Here is an 18,524-nt window from a genome sequence, read left to right as displayed (position 1 = left end):
ATGCTACTATTTTCATAGTGTCAACGCCAAGTGAAAAACAATGTCATTTCATTTTGACACTGTCAAAATTATAGCAGAGAATCTCTGATTTTCTTGTAATTTAACAAACACATTGGCACCAACTGTGTTGGTAAAGGAAACCTGACAATATTCTAATAAATAAAACCCCAATAAACAAGCTCAAATGCTTCCTTTTCATGGAGGGAAAAATAAAAAAGCATCTCAAATTTAGTTAGACATTTAATAAATTCCATATGCCTGGTCATCTATGGCAAACTGATCCCTTTGAGATCTGGCTGCAGTTTATTTAAAGACTTTACAATTTTGATACTTAAGAACAAGTCCTATGGAGGTGCTATCTCACCATTTATATTTTCACAACACTTATGATATTGCTATCACACTCTTAAAATAAATGAAAAGCCCATAACATCTTAAAGACCAAATAAAACACTATAGGCTATGTTTATTTCTGATAAGATAGAAATATTAATTTTGTAATGCTCATTTTAATCTTGCTTTATTTGAATACGGGAAAATTTATTAGCTTAAGAGAAAAAGTCTCATGTTTTCTTGAAAAGCATTGGTTTGAAATCAACCGATTTTAAAAACAGACACTAGATAACATACAATTATAAAATTCTGACATCAATAATGTTTTATGACAAAGTTATTATGCTTTTAATTTTGTATTTAATTGTGGTTTATTAGCTTGTTACTTTGAAGATTACTTAGTGTGCATAGAACAAATTTAGTGGTGCATTTAATGAGCCAAGATGGTAGGAGGATGAACATGAAAAGATTGTTTTACATTGTAGTGCATGAGCTATTTGATAATTCTAACATGGTACAAAAGAAAGCTTCTCTCTAGATTGATCATGGTTCAGTTAACATCACTGAATATCTAATACCTCCAACTCAATTAATTCTCACCTGATTAAGATCAGGCTGATATTCAAACTAAATCATCTCTCCAGTCAAGTAGAAATCAATATTTCTGATTTTACTTTTAAATTACAATAACAAATAAAATACTGCATCTTCAATATGCCAAGAGTGGTTTTTCTATTCTAGTCTACCATAGCATGGATAACACAGCTGATTAAAGAATTATTCAAATTTGAGCAACAATATATAGGAGAATCAGATTAATTTGAACAGAGAGATGGAATGAAGTAATTAAATACATCTTACATAGGGCAAATAGAAAATTGACATAAAATAAACTCTACTTCCTTAAAACAAACCTCACTATTTATCAGCTCAAGTAGTTAGGAATGTGGTTTTATTTGGGATTACTTATTTTTGGAAAGAAAATGTTTGAAGCCAAAAAAGATGTTTAAAAACAGACCCTTTTTTTTTTTTTTTTAACTACCCTTTTCATATTTTCCCCAACTCCATTTCCTTACCCTGTTCACTGAAAATAACCAAGAAAACCAAAAATAGCTTATTTTCTCTTTATGGTGCAGCAAACTTTTTAAAAAGCAGTGTCTAGAAGTATTAGCTGAACATATAATCAATAAATCCTACAAGAAAAATGATAAAATACTGAAGTATCTTTCCTGAAAAGGCCAAAGAAGAGAGAAATCCATATTGACTTTTTGTGGGATGGGGAAAGAGGAAGCAACCATTGTCCTCTCCCCATCCTTGCTTTTTTTCTTTTCTTTCTTTTTTTAAACCACACCGTACAAAAAGATGAGAATGATAGGATTCTTTCATTTACTGAAAATGATTGTTTTGTTTTATTTTTTAATAGAATCTAAAAGGTTCAGATGTTATACGATGGTCAATAAACAAATTTTAAATATTACTCTTAAAGTGGAAAAAATTAGTATTTCGATATAGAAATTATGTGCGTTAAAAAAAAAAAAAGATACTGAACATGTTAAATGGGTACATAACTCAAGGCTTGACTGCCACTAAAGAGAAGAAATGGAAAAGTGGTCTTCATAATTTAAGACTCTTGATTTCTGGTAATTCCTGCTCTTCAAGCAGTGCTTCCCAAAAGCCTGTGTGAAATGAATATTATCTAAGTCCCCAAAACACTTGAAAATAGAGGAACTTTTCTCAGCTCTTTTGGGGAGTGAAAACTCAAAGGTCAAGTGATCTCTGTGGAGGAGTTCCCCCAAATAAAGTCTTTAGGGAAATGCAAGATGACCACATTAAACTATATTGTAGAGAGGGACCCCTTAATTAGGTATGGAATTAATCACCTCAATAGTCCCTTCCACTCCTGTGATTATTTCCTCAAAAAGTTAACTTAGGAGAATGGAATTCAAGAAACTAATGTTTCTGTTAAGGTTTTCCAAGTTTAAAATTTTAAACCAGGTCATAAAAACACATTTTAATTATGAAAAATTGCTTTTAGAAATAAAGAAGTACATGAAGATCCAGATGTAATAAAGAAACCAGAATTTGCTTCCAGAACAAATAGAAATAATTTGGGCTACCTGTGACTTTTTTGGTGAAATCTTGGATTTAATTCCCAAAGTTTCTCTAGCCAGATTAAACTTCCATTTTACATATATTTATTTATTTATTTATTTATTTATTGGCCACCTACTAAATGTATAGTTCTGTGGGGAGAAAAATTACTAAGAGAATTGAGCAGTGATACCAATTAGGAAACTACTGCAATAGTTCTAGGCAAGGGGGGAGGAAGAGCTAAATTAGAAAAGATGATGTTTAAGGCAACAGAGGAGAACTCCTCATGAATGGCTGAGGCAATGACTGGAAAGAGTTCAAAGGAAAGAGAGATGCTCATGAAGAGCAGAAGTTAGCTTATTTTGCTATAACTTGTACCTTTAACATAGGGGATATTTAATATTTGTTAAATAAATAAATGAAAGAGAAGGGCCTCTAAGTTTGATTTTTTTTTTTAAATATAGTTCTCTTTTAAATTGAATTTCCATAAATGCCATTGCATATCCTCTACCAATGGTAGCAACAGCAGCTCACATTACATAGCACTTAGGACTTAAAAAACATTTTCTTACATATCTAAATATTTTTAATAATAAAAATTTGCATACTTTTGTATGCATTTTGGTAAACAGTAACAATAACTAAAATACAAGGCTGTAATAAAAAGGCTGTTAACTTTGCAAAATAAAGTAGTGAGAATTTATAAAGGTTCTATAACTACTTTTTTATTTTTTTGCTTAACAGTTGATTCTCCCTGATTTAGGAAATCTTTTAGGCAACAAGAACTTTATATATATATATATGTATAAGTTTCAAAAGCTGCTAATAAAAATGTATACATATAGGTACCTTCCAAATTAAAGATTAATTTAGCAAGCTATCTTGCATTTTTTTACCCCACAAAAAGTACTTTAATTTTAAGAGAATGTCAGTAAGATTCATTGAAATAATAGAAAATAAATGAATGCTAAATAATTACTAAGGAAGTTTTATTTATGGAAATGAATAATTCAGTGTTTTGCAAAGTAAATTCAAATAGCAGCTGCTTTGCTGACATCCATATAACTTCCTAAAAAAAAAAAAAATCAACAGACTTTTAAACTGAAATATCATCAAATTTTTCTGCCAAAAGTAGAAGTATGTTTTATATTTTCTGTATTCCTACCTATATTTTAAATACAAGGTTTCACAGCATTAATGTAACACCCAGAGCACCCTTTTCTGCATGAGCCCTCCACAAAAATCTATCTCAGGATCAGAATGCTCAGTGGATCATCACCAGCACAAAACCATGGCCCAGGAGCCCCCACCAATGCAGGTATTTTCACAATCCAGTGATAATTGTTTATTAAGTAATGACCCGGCACTCAGCACTGTGCCAAGCACTGAGGACACAAATGCAGAGGAGACAAACTCCCCCCATAGAAGCTTGGGTTCTAAGAAATATAAATAATAATAACAGGAATAAGGGCTGTGGGAGAAGACACAAGAAACGTTGTGGCAGCAGAAGCACCTGACAATTAGCTGGGTATCTGGCTTGCGGGAGGCCAAGGATGAGGCTGTGAGACCCTAAAAGACTGGAGGAACAGCAGCAGCTCAGACAGAAACAGGAACATTAAGTCAAACAGCACAAGTGACAAGAAAATAGAAGTGCCCACTGCCTGAGTAAGTTTGAGATCTCCTCTCCCCCCCCCCTCCCAACTAGATAGTAGGGAAGATGACCTGGATGAGGTTCCCTCCCCTCTCAGTGGGAGTCCCATCTTGGGGCTCCTTTGAGGGGTGGGCACTGTGTCCTGACTCCCCCCCCTTGGGCATCTGCAAAGTCTTTAAGCTCCTCTGGGTCACTGGTCTTTGAGTTTCAACTCTTCAGGTCATGGGATGGGTTCTCACCTCCCAAAGACCAGGGTGTAGTCACCAGAGAGCGTCTCTCCCACAATCAGGCCAATACCCCTGAGTGCTCAGAAGAGCCCATAGCCCAACCACCAGCCAAAGGCAGCCCCCTAAGGCCGGCCCAGGCCCTGCAGGGGCAGTCTCTTCCTGGGCTAATTGTGGGGCTCCACAGGCTAGGTCTGTCCTTCTGACAGTGTCTGCTGCCAATTAGAAAACTCGATGGTCCCATTCCTCAGCCATCCAAAGATACCCCCAAGGCCATAGGAGCCATGCAGAGGCCTAAGGATCCCCCTTCAGCCCCACAAGAACAGGGTGCCCAGCCCCCGAGTCCACAGCCTAGCCTTCACTATGTCTGTCTACCAGCAGCACAAGCAGTTGGGGGCTTTATATCTGGTCAGGAGCAAAACCTCGTGGTCTTCCAGCCCTGACACCGACAGACCAAATATTCAGCAGGGGGCAAATAAAAACCCCACATTGGTTGGCAGAATCCGCCACCATAGCCTGAGAAAATTCTGCTTCATTAAAGAGCAGCCCTTTTCTTGATCTAGCACTTGATCTCCAATTCACAAAAATTAGACCCAATTACTAATTTCACTTATCAAGAAAATATGGATTGGCACTTTAAGAAAAAACGACATATATTTGAATTTACAAAATTGACAAATTAAAGACTAATTATTGCCAAAACAAAAAGGTTTTTTCCCTTTAAAAATGCCACTTTCCTAACCCTGAAATCACATCAGATCAGAGTGAGAAGGGATATCAAAATCCCCCATGTTCATTCAGGTTTTGTTGAGCAAACCCCCTATTTTTAGGACCACCAGCTCTGATTATTACAAGTTTTTCTCATATTAAACTGACAAAACTACTAGGTTACTTCCAATTAGGACATCCTATGATCACAGTTTAGATGACAATTACATATTTAAATGTTTTGAAATTCACCAAACACTTTACATACATATGTATCACCCAACCCTTAGAAGTGCTGTGATTTGCAGCCTGGGGACAGAAAGCACTGTCCTACCTGAACACACAACCTCACAATTCACAGTGACCAAACCTTCATCACTGGGGGGTTCAACTCTTGGTGATGAACCGGGAAGATTGAACAGATCTGCACTGGGAATTTTTTCAGCTTGACAGATCAAAAACACAGGGACATCTCTTCCCATTACTCTTATTTCTCTTATTACTCAATATTAGAAGGGGCTACCAAAGATAAATTCTAAATTTAAGAAGAACTGACTGGACTTGTCACCTTCTGTGTGACTTCTAAGGATCCTTTTAGTTTTAAATCCAACAGTCTAAACAGTCAAATAAAAAAGTCAAAGGGAAAAATAGAATTCTTGTATTTACAGACAAGTTTAAATAATACCTTCATTGTGCAATCTCCTCCAATTAAATAAACTACAGGTATGAATCAGTAAAATAATTTTCACTTACAAAGGATAGCAAAGTATTAATACAACAAAAGTTGCTCATTATATGTAAAAATAATTTAAATGGGTTTTAGAGAGGAGGAGTATGAAGGAACGCTTCAAGTGGATTTACTTGGGGTATTTGGATTGTATTCTTCCACTCTTAATTTGTGGTTATCATGAAGATTCTTAAGGAAGAAATGTGATTATTAGTGCCAAGACAGATATACTGTAAAACTTTTCACAGGAGACAAAATGAACTGCTATAATCTTTGTCTTCAAGTGAAGATGGAGTTAAGCAAAGAAGGAGAAAAGGTAAACAGACAAAAGCTACACAGGAAAGGATTCAGAAGCTTGAAGCAGAAAGTGGAATGGAACCAAAATGAATCCACCTGAAGAACCCTCTTTGCTGAGAGTATTTTGGATGCAGCCAAGTGTAAAGGTGGCATTCTTCACTTCTTGAATTCCAAAGCTTCTTTTTTAAACAAAATTAACAAAATGAGTTATGCATCTCTTCAACTTCTCTGCCTCAAGAGGAAGGATGAGTCACAAGCTCCTTTAATAATCCCTCAATGGGAATCCATGAGAAGCCCCAGAATTCTTCATTACCAGTAAGGAAAGACCACCTACAGAAAATCCCAATGTAATGAGTATTACTGAAATACCTAAGTCTATTTACTTTTACACATAGAAGCATATTTTCCCATCCAAAGGCAGAAGGGAAAAAGATTTAACTCCATGGTAAAATAAGGAGGGTAATTTTTTTTAAAGCTGCTCCCAAAAAATGCTGATCAAAACTTAGTGTTTCTTTGATGTTCTGTTACAATTCAGAAGATGAAATTTATAGGATTTTGTTATTCAAGTTTTTTTTAATAACACTTTTTAGTTTTGTTTTTTCACAGCATGACAATGCTTAATATCTGCTCCTTCCTAGTACAGCCAATGATGTCATAGAGTTGCCTAGATTTTTTTTTATTGCATTTTATGCTTTGGATTTCCTATAAACATGAATAGTCTTCCCAATCTACTTCATATCTTAAATGATGATCACTGACCTCAGTTTTAGCTTCACAACTAAAAATTTCTTTAGGGTGCATAACTTGCCATATAATTTTTATGCATATGCTAACATTAACTAGATAATTATTTGATGAATAGGTCCAATTATTTGTTTCCACAAGCTGGAAAATACATACATACCAACAATGTAGATGAATAATGAGTGAAAAGATGAATTTATGTATTTAGGCCCATATAACTTAAAGGTGCCATTTGAAAATCACCTGCTATATATATCACACATCTGATTAACTTGTACTTTTATGAGAAAAAAATTATATAATCTTTACTCTCCTGACCTCCAGAGAGTTCTCACTTAAAGTTATATCAAAACATAAAAAACCCCATAAATTTTACATATGACAATCTAGGAAACAAAGTTTAACTAAAAAAAAAATAATAAAGCAAAATGCTAGTAAAAAGTAATGCAATATAGCTAACAATTTACTATATTTTTCTTTAAGACTGGGTTCAATAGGTAGTACCAGAGCAGAAAGAAATAGTCATGAGGGAGAGGGGATTCTAACTGGATAAGGTCCAGAGCACAGAACAAGAAGGCACCACTAACAAAATGTAAAGTCAATAAATAGGTTGAAAAAATTAGCAAGAAACTAAAACTAAAACAAAAACAAAAAACTCTCAATATAAAAAAAGAAAATCTCAATATAAAAAGCTACCATGGTGACAAGGAAACTCAAGATATTTAGAACATTGATTTGACATTTCTCACTCTCTCTCTCTCCATTTATATATATATATATATATAGGGGGGGGGGGAGGAGAGTGTGTGTGTGTCTGTGTGTGTCTTATACTCAAAGAAAAATGTAAACTGGACATAAATCCAACAAGAATTCCTAGAAAAGCTACAATAGCTAATTTTTTAGAAGTCAAAAATTATTTTAAAAATCAAATAAGAATATTAGAGGAAAACTTGGGAAAAGAAATGAGAGCAATGCAAGAAAATTGTTAAAAGAAAATTAACAGCTTGGTAAAAGAGACACAAAATACTGAAGAAATTAACTCTTTATAAATCGAAACTGGCCAAACAGTAAAAGAGTTACAAAATCTCACTGAAAAAAATAATTCCTTAAATATTGGAACTGGTCAAGTGGGAACTAATGATACTATGATACATCAAGAAATAATAAAACAAAGTCAAAATAATGAAAACAAATAAATGAAAATGTGAAATTCTCTCAGTGGAAAAGCAACTGACCTGGAAAACAGAACAAAGAGAGTTAATTTAAGAATTTTCGAATTATCTGAAAGTAAAAAAAAAAAAAAAAAAAAAAAAAAAAAAAAAAAAAAGGCCTATCATATTTTTTTTTGTTTTTTTTTTTTAAATTAAATAACTTTTTATTGACAGAACCCATGCCAGGGTAATTTTTTATAACATTATCCCTTGCACTCACTTCTGTTCCGATTTTTCCCCTTCCTCCCTCCTGTTCCCCAAAGATGGCAAGCAGTCATATACATGTTAAATAGATTACAGTAGATCTTGGATACAATATATGTGTGCAGAACTGAACAGTTTTCTTGTTGCTCAGGGAGAATTGGATTTAGAAGGTACAAATAACCTGGGAAGAAGAACAAAAATGCAAGCAGTTTACTTCATTTCCTAGTGTTCTTTCTTTGGGTGTAGCTCCTTCTGTCTATCCTTGATCAATTGAAACTAAGTTAGATCTTGTCTTTGTTGAAGAAATCCACTTCCATCAGAATACATCCTCATACAGTATCGCTGTTGAGGTATATAATGATTTCCTGCTAACTATCATATTTTAAGAAATTATCAAAGACAACTGCTCCAACATCTTGGAGCCAAAAGGCAGAAATTAAAAGAACTGACTGATTATTTCTTAGAAGAGATCTCGAAACAAAAGTCTTGGGAACATAATAGTCAAATTCTAGGGCTCCAAGTCAAGGGAAAAATACTTCAAGCAGCCAAAAAGAAACTTTCCGAATATGATGGAGTCACTGTCAATTACACAAGATTTAGAAGCTATCATTCTAAAGCAGTGGATAACTTGTAATGGTATTCTAGAAGGCCTAGGATTTAAGATTATAAGTAAGAATAACCAACCCAGCAAAAATGTGTATAACCCTTTAGGGGAAAATGAGTATTTAATTAAATAGAAAACTTTTAAGCATTCCTGATGAAAAGCTCTGAGCTGAACCAAAAATCTGGCACTCAAACATAAGACTCAAGAGAATCAAGAAAAGATAAGGGAGTATAAAGGGCTGAAACTCTGAAAAAGTGTACTTGAATCAGACAGCAGAGCACTTAAGGGTAATTACCTAGTCAATGTGAGATAATGATTCTATATACATATATTGAGATGAGATGGTGATGTGATGGCTCTCCTCATCATTGGTGCTTGCTGAATGTGTGGTGATGAGGTAGTCATAGGCAAGGATTGGAGGGCTGAGGGAGAGAGGTCAGAGTAGCTCTGCCGCAGGGCGAAGAGAAGAGAGAGCTTTGTGCTCCAGACTCCAGAGTCCAGGATTCATCTTTGGCAAGCCGCGTGGCAGCTTGCCTGCCTCCTTCACTTTTCCTCCTAAAGACCAAGGACTTTGACTGATCCTGAGGCTCTCCAGAGAGCTAGCCCAGACATTATAGGGAAAATTATAAAAAACAATGAGATTAAATTATTTACATCCCCAAATGAAAAGATAATACACATAACCATAAAAACTTTATCATCATTAAGGTAGCTTATATATACACTTATACACATGCACACATATACACACACACACACAGATACACCACATATACTTACACAATACACATACACACCATATACATACTTACATGCATATACACATTTATACAACACACTTACACTTACATATACATACCACACACATATACTCACACATACACAAACACAATACACAACACATACACTTACACAATACACACACAGTTATATATACACATACATATACCCAACATTTACACAATACACATACACATACACACAATTGGGTAAACTTCCCCTTACCCCACAAGTTAGACCGAGGGAAATAGAGGGCGTGGAGGAGGGGCAGTGACAGGATGGTACCAGACAGTTCCTGCTGCGGGCCAGCCAACTCTTCCACAGACTTGGACATCAAACGGTTTCCACGTACTGCTAACCTGCCCACAGACCTGGGGGAAGCTTCTTCTCTCAAGCCAAGCCCCTGCCTCAGCAATGGCGGCACCATTCACTCTTCTGCTTTTATCTGGTCTTTTAAAAAAGTGCTATGTTTTGTTTTGGGGGGGACAGGCTACGAGGCACCAAGCCAAAGAGCAAGAGTGAAGAGAGGACGGTACTATGCAGAAAAATAACCACCGATTTTTTGAGGGGGAGAGAGGATGTAGATTTCTTTCAGAATTCTTTACATAAAATCAAATTTGCATAATGAAAACTTACATAAAGAACTGTTGGTATTAATGGAGGTAACAGTCGGAAGCAAAACAAACTTTTGAGGAAAAGATTAAAAAAAGAGAAGGATAAATAGAAGAAAACAGCATGGAAAGAAATATAAAATCAGCAATATAAAAGTTAGAATATGAATGGGATGAATTCACCCACAAAATGGAAGAGGATAACAGAATATATTGAAAATCAAAATTCAAAAACATGTTTACAAGAGACACGCTTGAAAAAGAAACACACAGAGTCCAAGTAAGCTGAAATAAGGGGCTGAAATAGAATCTATTATGCTTTAAAAAAGTACAAAAGGCAAGAGCAAAAATCCAATTTTTACACAAAGCAAAAGCAAAAATAGTTCTCATTAAAAGGGAAAAGGAAAGAAACTACATTTTACTAAAAGGAGTCAAGGCAAATGAAGTGATATCAAGACTAATACATATGCACCAAATGGTATAGCATCCAAATTCAAGAAGGAAAAGTTAAATGAATTACAGGACGAAATTGCAAAACTATACCAACAGGGGACCTCAACTTTCCCCTGCAGGCCTAAAGAAATCTAACCATAAAACAAATAAGAAAGAGGGTAAGTAGATGAATAAAATTTTAAAAAAGTTATGATAGATGATAGACCTATGGAGAAAACTGAATGGGAATAGACAGGAATATATCTTTTCTCAGTTACACATGACATCTTCACAAAAACTGACCATCTAGTACTTCATTTAAATTATTATGGACAACTGCAGAAAAGCAGAAATATAAATGAATCAATTTTTGGACTAAAATGCAATAAAAATTATAGAGACCCAGGAACAGATGAATTTATAAGCAAATTTTACCAAACATTTAAGTAACAATCCCAATACTATATATAAAATATTAGAAAAAACAAGTAAGGGAATCCTACCAAATTCCTTCTGTAATACAAAGAAAGAAACCATTTCCTAATAAATATCGATGCCAAATAAATAAATAAAATGCTAGCATTGAAATTACAGTAATAGGTATCCCTTCCACATTCCCTTTCCCTACAGTGATTTCTTTATACCACAGAATGGCATAAGAAATTAAATGAAAAATTTTTTTTACAAGTTTTGCAGAAGCTGCAGATAACTTGCAAAAGCCAGCATATGACACAGAGCTTATCACCAAATACTGAACACAAATTTTACAATAAGGAACTATAATGACCACATTAAAAAAAATAAGAAAAAATTGAGATTTATTCTCTGGTACAAAGGGAGGGCCAAAAATTTTTACAATGATTTAACAGGGGATAACTTTGTCACAAAAATCATTCACCATAACCAGATGGGATTTATATTAGGAATTCAGGATTGGTTCAATATTGGGAAAACCATAAGCATAACCCTATCAACAACAAAAGCAACAAAAATTATATCATTATATCAACAAATGCAAAAAAAGCTTGTGACAAAATACAACACTCACTCCTATTTAAAAAAAAAAAACAAACAAACTAGAAAGTACAGGAGTAAATGGAGTTTTTCTTAAAATAAGATGGATACAGGGGCAGCTAGGTGGCGCAGTGGATAGAACACCAGCCCTGAAGTCAGAAGGACCTAAGTACAAATCTGGCCTCAGACACTTAACACTTCCTAACTGTGTGACCCTGGGCAAGTCACTTAATGGATGGATACAACTAAAACCAAAAACAAGCATTATCTGTAAAGGTAATAAAATAAAAGCCTTCCCCAAAAGAGCAAGGATAAAGCAAGGATGACCATTATCACCATTATTATTCAATATGTTAGCAGAAATACTAGCTAAAGCAATTAAGACAAGAAAAAAAACTGAAGGAATAAAAATAAGCAACAAGGAAACAAAACTCACTTTTTTTTTATGTTGATACAATGGTATATTCAAAGAACTCTAGAGATAACTAAAAACTAGTCAAATCAATGATTTTTTAACAAAGTTATGGGACAAAAATAAAGCCACATAAATCATCAATGTTCTTATAGATTGCCAACAAAAGCTCAACAGCAAGAGATAAATAAATTCCATTTAAAATAATGCTGCAGAAAGTACAATATGGGACTTTACCTGCCAAGAGAAATACAGGAATCATATGGACACAATTACAAAACACTTTTTCCTTACAAATAAAAACAGATCTGAACAAGTAGAAAAATATTATTTGTGGGTAGGCTACAATAAAAATGCAGTCTTAAATCATATAGTCTAAACAAAGAACAATAGATTGATATTTATATATCTCTCTGCCACATCAAAATAGAACTCATCACATTTCTGCTATCCTTACAACTGTCTGTCTTTGTCCTGGCATCTGGGTAACATCTCTCAATTACCTAGAATGGAACTTTTAGAGTCACCTGTGAATCACCCCTCTTCTCCCTCCAATTTTCCTTGCATTTAATGTGTGTGTGTGTGTGTGTGTGCATGTGAGTGTGTGAAGTAAAAAGTATACACTATTATATGTGTATACACTTACACACACATACATGTATAGATATGCTTTATGTATTTTGTACATAATTTTCTCTTCCATTAGAATGTAAGCTCGCTGAGAATAATGTTCTTTTCTTTGTGCTTGAATCTCTGACAAGGTGCTTAATAAACACTTATTGAATGATTAAACACTACTGCCAATTTTATACTATTCTTGTGGATAAAAAAGGGCCAGATAAGCTGGTTGTATTTGCAACTGGATCAACAACTATACCAAAAAAAAAAAAAAAAAAAAAAAGAAATATGGTCGTCCACCTAAAAGGAGACTGGAATTATGAAACTATTTTTACATCTAGTTTGACTCAATATTTTTATCAACAAAAGATATTTGATCAGATCTTCAGATATCATTAAACTAAAAGAAATAGATTGCTAATATAATGATGAACAGAAAATCAAAACATGAGTGCTTGACTGAAACAACAAATGCAACTCAACAAGGATAAATGCAAAATTCTGTAAGTTAAAAAATTAAATTCCATTAAGTACCAGGGTGGGTAATAGATTGATAAAAAATATTTTATTTCAGACTGTAGGTAATATATGTAGTTCAAAAGAAATAACTGCCCTAGTCATAATACATATAAGAGTATGATGCTCTCAATTCTGGGCACCACATTGAGGGATTTGACCGAATAGAGTATGTCCAAGAAAGGATAATTAGGAGAGCAAATAAGAGTTCTTATATCAAGAACACATAAAAGAACTCTGAAAAGACTATTTCCAAATGTTTGAAAAGGTTGTCACATGGAAGAGGACACAGTCTATTATACTCAAAAAAGACAATGTAGGTAAAATGCCTTCTAAGTCTAAGAAACTGTATAAAGATGAGCTATTATCAGTACTCCAGAACACAAAAGAAAAAACAGAAGTTAGAAGTTATAGGAAGCAAATAGGAAAAACACAAAATTAATGTCTAAGTGTTACGTTTTATAAATAAAGGTAACTAACTCTTCCTAACTGAAGAGGAAAACTACCCCAAATTTAGAAAAGGAACAGAAAAAGAAAGTAACAAGTAAAAGATATCTCAGGAAGCCAGATTAATCAAAAAGAAATGGACATATCTAGAGAAGCAAATCTTGTCACTAATGAATCTCATTACTACATAGATTTACAACTTAACAATAGATCCTGAACACAAAGTCAATCAGAATATTTTAATGATTGTAATAAACCTCACAACTGTAAAGTGTCCCCCTCAAAAAAAGAGCTAAAAGCATGCTAACATAAGACAGTCTTTAAAACCTGAAATATTCTCCAAAGCATACTTTATTGTACTCCATAAAGCACAACTCAAATTATATGGGTTCATGCTGTAATTTTTAAAAATTACATCCTGATCATTTTGAATTTTTAAAAAAAGGAGCTGAAAGACCGGAGTTCTAAAATTCCTGCTTTGCAGTAACTCTTTATAAGAGCCAGGTCACCTACCCTCTGTGTAGGTCTCAATATTACCACCCTGTGACTAAATTAGATAAACTTTGTTTCCTTCCACAGTAAAATTCTAAGATTCAGTAAAATAAGTAGCTACTTGAAAAGTATTTAATTAAATGATTCTCTTCAATACCTATTAAAAATATTTCATATCTAATATTACAGTTCTAGTGCTAAAAAAGGTAGAAATGAAATTAATTCCAATTTTACCACAGCTACTATCATTCCACCTCTGTTAACTTATAAAGCATAAGAGACTCCAACTCTGTTAACTTATAAAGCATAGAGAATTAGTTTTTCCCTATTTCCTTTGGTTGTATTGAATAAGGGGAATGAAAACAATGAGTCATAACAATAATCTGACTATAAATTTGAACTGAAGCTGGAATTATTTTTCACCAACATTTAAAAATGTATCACCTAACGCCAGAAGTGGACATGTTGACCCAAAAGAAAGATGATAAACCTTAGATGATGCTTTAAAGAAGTAAGCATTCCACTTTGGTTTTTACCACAAGATGGAGATAAAGAAGATGAATTTCTAATCCTCAAAAAAAAAAAAAAAAAAGGGGTTTATTTTGAAATCAAATATTTAAAACTATCTGCAGTCTACATATCTAAATAGGCTATATAAAATAAGTACTCAAAAAATAAATTTTAAAGATAAGCAAGTCACATGCAATCACAATCACACCAAATTGCTGAAATTTACAAAATATTCTTTTTAAATAAAAAGAAGGGTAAAATGAGGATAGATACTCATTTTTGATTTCTGCCATATAAGGAAATAGAACAAGAACTTCTAATGTTATGTATATTACAGAACTGAGAAAATTGGCTCTCTCATCATTTAGATGTTAGGATTTAAATATTGTAACCATTATCATGTTTTGTCAATCTGACATTTTTAACAAAAATAAAAATTATTTTTTTTCTTAAAGTAATTGAGTTGTGAATAGTGATAGAGACTTCAGTTGATACTTCAGTTTAACATTTTTTAAAAGACTAATGCTTTGAGTATTGTCCATAATCATAACATAAAAATTAAAATATTTCTACATAGGGCTACAAACAATTTCCCATTTAAATTGTTATGTGAAATTTTCATGTCCTTCAGGAAAAAATCCTCATTACAGAAAGATTTTTAAAAACATCTAAGTGTTCCTTATTTGATATATAAATACATTAAAGTATCCGAATTATTACCTGGATCATAAAAGTAAAATAGCCACCTCTTCCTACCGATTATGTACAAAAGTCAGGATTTAAAATACATTTCTCAGAAATAAAAAAAGAACTGTTCTTTTTTACCAAAACAGAAATGTCTTAATTATGCAATGACAGAGACGTAATTATGTAACAGAAACAAACAGATCTCAGACAATAAGAGCTACAAGTTGTAGCAGGGAGTTAACAGCAAAAACTTTCAAAGTAGACAAGAATTTGATTCAAATATGGGTGCAATGAAAGTGACAAGCCAAAAAATAAAAATCTCTTTGATTACAATTGCTTGCATTGGTCCGATGCTTAAAACACAATTAAGTCACTTAAGGGAGGCTGTCACTTGGTTTTTTGGGGAAGGAGTATAACTGCTATGTGAAACTGAAGAGATGGAAAAGATTAGGGTTGGAAATGATGGATATGTACTTAGAAAATTCTTAAAAATGTGATGACTGGGTCTGGAGGGAAGGTATACATGAAGCTGATAAAAAAGTAAAAGTAAGCTCAGAATTATCCACATCCAACTATTGAAAGGCTATGAGTGTGTGTATATGGGGGTGCTTGCATGCTTGTTCAAAAAACACATCCTCAAAGATCATAGTTTTTTATCTGGCAAAGTTCTCTTGAGCCCATCTTTCTAGTGGAGCATTTTTTCTTTATGTGTTGTGCTAAAACAGAACCCTAGAGGGCAACTAAGCATCAATTTCCACTTCAATAAATCTGCTGGTTTCTGAACTCGGGATTGAGACATTTTCTTTAAAACAAGAGTTAGGTTAACTGTTTTATTATTAATGCTGTTGATTTGTTTATCATAGACATGTAAACTATCAAATGGAAAATTAATTCTTAAAAATTTTAAATCCTAGAAAATAAGAAAATAAAGAAATAGATGTCAAATTGGCTTCTCTTTCTCTCACACACACGTATGTAATTTTCAGTAGGAATTCTGTTGTACCCAGAATGGCACATATAATGATTTATTAAAACATTTTCTCTAATTTTACACTCATCTGACATCAAAATTTACTAGTACTAGTATCAATTAGCCAAAGAAAAATCCAGAATGGGAGTTGAAAAAAAAAAATCCCAACTCCCTTAAGTCACATAAGCTCCATATAAGCTTAATTTCTTATTTCAGTCAGAATTACTAACGAACAAGGGAGCCCATGCAGAAAAAGAGCTCATGTGTAGATATAGAGGTTGCATGTGGAGGGGGTGGGGGAGAAAGAATGATTGGTCACTTTGTTTCTGTGGTATCCTGACATCCCACCAGTCACACCATACTACTTGGTGACATCTGACAATTAGACCAAACATTTTCCTGAAACTCAGGAGTTGCTGCTATATATGAGTGTTTAAAACAAGTATATTGTTTACTAATAGAATATATTTTGCAAGGAACTGTGGTTGGATGACACAAAACGATGGTATTAATTATTGAGCCATCTTTTTTTTTCCCCCTTCTAAAAACAGTGATTTTAACAGATTCCATCTGATATCTGAAGGCCAGCTTAGCTTATTATACATGGAACAGTTCATTACAAGCTTAACTACAGTGGAATAAACTTCCTGTCCAAGGCATTTCTGAAAGATCATATTTACTGTTATTATTGCTGATGCTGCTTTAACTACTACTACTACTACTACAACCACTAGTAATAACAACAGCATTTACAAAGCACTTCAAGGTCTGCAAAGTCTATTTTATCTTGTTTGCCATTAAGTTCCTTAGTAAAAATGTTTGTCTTTTGTATCCTCAGTCTAGCACAGTAAATACTTTAATACATCAACTAAACTGAATCCAATTATCTACCAGGATGTAAAAAGGCTGTAGTTTGGGTCAGGGAAATAATCAAAACAAAAAAATGACCTATGCTTGAAATTACTAAAGAATAAACAGTCAACTATCAAATATCAATAAAGAAATTTACTTTGTGGGTTATCTGAAACAAACTTTTTCCCCCAATAGTATTTTATCGTCCAAATACATGTAAAGGTAGTTTTCAATATTCATTTTGTTTTAAATTTTTCTCTCTCTCCCTTGCCTCCTCCCTCCCCAAGACACCAAGCAATCTGATATAGGTTAAATTAAAAAGCAACCCTTTTAAACCTATTTCCATTACTTGTCATGTTGTACAAGAAAAATCAGACTAAAAGGGAAACAAATAGCAAGAAAGAAGAAAACAAACAAAAAGGTAAAAATACTACGCTTTGATCCATATTCAGTCTTCATAGTTGTCTCTCCACACAAATGGCATTTTCTTTCCCAGGTCTTATTGAAATTGCATTGAATCACCACATTGTTGAGAAGAGCCAAGACCATCCCAATTAATCATCTTGCTACTGGGCACAATGTTCTCTTGGTTCTAACTCAGCATCAGTTCATGTAAGTCTCTCCAGGCTTTTCTAAAATCAGCCTGCTCATCATTTCTTATAGAACATTTAACATTCCATTACCTTTGTATACTCTAACTTATTCAGCTGTTTCCCAACTGATGGGCACCTACTCAATTTCCACTTCCCTGAACACTATAAAAAGACTTGTTAGAAATATTTGTGCACATATGGATTCTTTTCCCTTTTTTATTAGCTCTTTGGATACAGACCCAAAGTAGTGAGACTGTTGGATCAAAGGATATATACAGTTTTTAGCCCTTTGGACAATATGGAACAAACCTTTAAACAACTAAAATATTGAATGAGCAGGTCCTGTGAACAACACAAATGTCTTCAAGGAATTTACAATCCAAGTCACTGGACATGTCTTCCAGAGGGAAACAACAATCCGATAGAGAAGGCTAAATGCCAAATGGAAAGTACAGAGGATCCCCTGGAGCTCTCAGCTCAGCAATGACACAGTCAACAAATCTTAGCAAGTTGTTTATGGCCCATTTATGCACCATCACATTGCTGCTAAAAGATAGAGACCGAATTTTAACCGAGACTCTCCTGCTTCTAAGTGCATCACTCTTTGCATCTTGACAGTCCTATAAGTCTATATATCTATTTAAAATCATGTTGGTGTTTCCTAATCACTATAAGGAGTTCTTTAAATCTTTAAAAATTCTTTAAATAGTTAATAAAAGAAATAGCAGTGCTCCTATGGAAGGGTCTTTAACTTTTGTAAGGCAACCTCCAGGACTTCAAGGATTCTCTTTTCTTT

General features: G+C 33.7%; 1 protein-coding gene across 2 annotated transcripts in view; it reads right to left on the bottom strand.

The window, feature by feature from the left end:
* The window catches only part of CMC1 (C-X9-C motif containing 1), a 76,246-nt gene that overhangs the window by 20,234 nt on the left and 37,488 nt on the right, over positions 1-18,524 (bottom strand). The window lies entirely within an intron of this gene.

This window comes from Sarcophilus harrisii, chromosome 5, assembly GCF_902635505.1.
Source record: "Sarcophilus harrisii chromosome 5, mSarHar1.11, whole genome shotgun sequence".
NCBI classification, from domain to species: Eukaryota; Metazoa; Chordata; class Mammalia; order Dasyuromorphia; family Dasyuridae; genus Sarcophilus; species Sarcophilus harrisii.
Note: the sequence above shows the minus strand (reverse complement) of the source record. Positions and strands in the feature narration are given on the sequence as shown.